Source organism: Poromitra crassiceps, assembly GCF_964638095.1.
Source record: "Poromitra crassiceps genome assembly, chromosome: 13".
NCBI lineage: Eukaryota > Metazoa > Chordata > Actinopteri > Beryciformes > Melamphaidae > Poromitra > Poromitra crassiceps.
The window spans coordinates 27,103,869-27,106,546 of record NC_139644.1 but is presented as its reverse complement, the minus strand read 5'-3'; the positions used below and the strand labels follow the sequence as shown (position 1 = coordinate 27,106,546).

General features: G+C 42.7%; 1 protein-coding gene across 1 annotated transcript in view; it reads left to right on the top strand.

The window, feature by feature from the left end:
* Window positions 1-37, top strand: part of rai1 (retinoic acid induced 1) — a gene marked incomplete at its 5' end in the record, with an annotated part of 12,805 nt that extends 12,768 nt beyond the window's left edge. The window contains one exon of the mRNA XM_083648937.1: window positions 1-37. This exon is cut by the window's left edge and continues 28 nt beyond it.
* Window positions 38-2,678: the final 2,641 nt, after the last annotated feature.

Below are 2,678 nucleotides of genomic sequence, written 5' to 3'. Positions count from 1 at the left end.
TCCACCACCGACACCACCTCTCAGTCAGGCAGGCACCACCTATGCAGCGAGGCAGAGACAAAATGCCGCCCTGACAACGCCGATGGAGATGGGTGGTGACGGGCGGGCGCCGGGGGGCGGGGGCCGCTCGCTCTGAGGCGGGGGGCCGGCAGCAATACAAACAGCGGAGAACGGCTCCGCGGAGAATAGCTGCTCCCTCACCCCGGCTTGGAGGAGGCGTTATCTCAACCCAGCCCCTCTCCTGGAAGGCAGGAGGCAGCGGCTCTGTTTAACAGGAGGAAAGACTGCGTTTTAGAGACTGGTGCCCAGGGCCCAGTGTGCAGGGGGGCTGTTTGAAATGCAGAGGAGCCAGCTGTGTGTGTGTGTGTGTGTGTGTGTGTGTGTGTGTGTGTGTGTGTGTGTGTGTGTGTGTGTGTGTGTGTGTGTGTGTGTGTGTGTGTGTGTGTGTGTGTGTGTGTGTGTGTGTGTGTGTGTGTGTGTTCTGCCTTCGGATGGGTTGCTATCATATTCAGACACCTGGCGGACACTGATTGGATAGGAGCATCCCTCTAGCCACCTTCTCAGCGGGCCAAGAGGTGTGTGTGTGTGTGTGTGTGCCTGTGCACGAGTGTGTGTGATAATCATAGAATTGTCATTCTACGGCCACATCCGTGTGTGTGTGTGCATATGCATTGAGTGAAGAAATGCATCTCCAATTCAAGATGTCATTCATCAAAAAAAAAGAAAAGAAAAAAAAACACACAGCAGCCAACCACTGGATGTACTATCTCAATGTATGTGTTGAAAACAAGAGACAACAAGAAAAAACAGAAAAAAGGAAATTGTACATGATGACGTGCTTTACAGGTTCAAAATATTCTGATATTGAAGAGTTAAAAAGAAGGGAAAAAAGGACGCAGTATTTTAATATATGCTCATATCGTCGGAGATGTATTTTGATGTGCATTAAACGACTATACGACATCATTGCGTCAACCTTGGTATATGTCAGGCTTTGTGTTCTTCAGAAATAAAAAATAAATAAATAAATAAATAAATAAATAAGAAAAAAAGATATGAACTCTGTTGAAGAGCGTAACTCCCATTCAACTGTGCGCACATACAATATGTACAGTAGACGACGCCATCATCACCTGACGGGTTGCAGCTCGTGGGCTCCGCAGGGTCCAGCCGGGAGTCGGGGCATCTCGCCTCATATCTGTGTACAGTTCGGAAGTATTACTGTCAACCATTGCCATGATGTATGATTACTTCACCAAGGTATCCATTCGACTCACATTCCATAACGCACCTATCTGTCTGTTTGTGTATCTCAAATGTAGCCTCTGTCACTCTGCCATGCTGTGTGACAACGCCCTGTGTAGGGTGTCAGTTAAAGTATTGGTCATATCAAAAGGAGACATATTTAAGTATTAGAGCAGAAAAAGAAAGTGCAAAAATGTCACACCAAACTTTCTCTTTTACGAAGCTCATTATTTAATGGTGTATATAAGTATTTGATGCTGTTTAAATGTAAGATGTGATGTACTAATATAATTGTGTATAGTATTTCCTAGAGATGTTTATTTTCTATAAAATGGAATATGTTATTGCTTATAAAATGTTATTAAAAGAATCCATTGATGAAAAAAAAAATAACGACGACCTTTTTTGGGAATGTCACTCGTCTTAAGTTGGAGCATGCCGTTTTGATTTGATTTTCATGTCTGTCTGTTTGGACTCGATGACACAGCATCACTTTGTTTGAAATGTTTTTTGTAACGCCAATGTGAAAATATACCAGCACCTTTCAATGCTGCTAAGACCACTGCCTGCTCTTTTTGTCTTCACTAAACAACATGCATTGACATACACACTGTGGCAATACGGTTGATCACATTCCTTTCTCCCTGGCCTTGCAATCACTTCACTTGATTGGTCGGCGTACAGAATGTACACAAAAACTATTCACTTAGAAGTGATGAAAGAACAGTCAAGGATGGTAGGGAAGCCTGCATATCTTAGACCAGTGGCTCTCAAAGTGGCGTCAGGGCACACGGGTCCAGGTTCCCCAGCAAAAAGGGGGATAATTTATTTTCACTATAATATAAGTAACACAATGACAGAATTAATGTATGACTATTTTGGTCATGGGCGTCATACACCTTATGTAATAAAATATATAAAAGCAAAAAGCTTATCCAATGGGGGATCCTTGGACAAAATCTTATAAAATGGGGGTCTGTGTTCTTATTTGTCAGTTCAGGGGTCGTTGACATGAAAACCTTTGAGAACCACTGTAGACTTCACAGCCACCTTGAGTGATCTGATCTCAGCATCACTTTCACATTTGAAAGTTTTCACTCCAAAATCACAATTGAAGGAAAATCTGACACCTAACAAGATGATGGCTGGCATGTAAATAAAGCACATAATGGGTTAGTGTTACAGTGTTACTATTACAAGAGGCCTCTTATGGCCTTTGCTTACAAGGTAAATGCTTTTAAGGATAGAATCATACGTTTTGTAGAATAATGAGTATTTCCTCCAAAAGGGCGATCTTCTATATCTTGCAAAAATAAGACGATGCCCCGCCTGCATAATTTTGAGGTTACTGGAAGGGAACTTGAAGCTTCTCTCATCATCTGAATTGAACCTCATCCCCCACTGAAAACATCACAGCGGACAAAACATCTTTA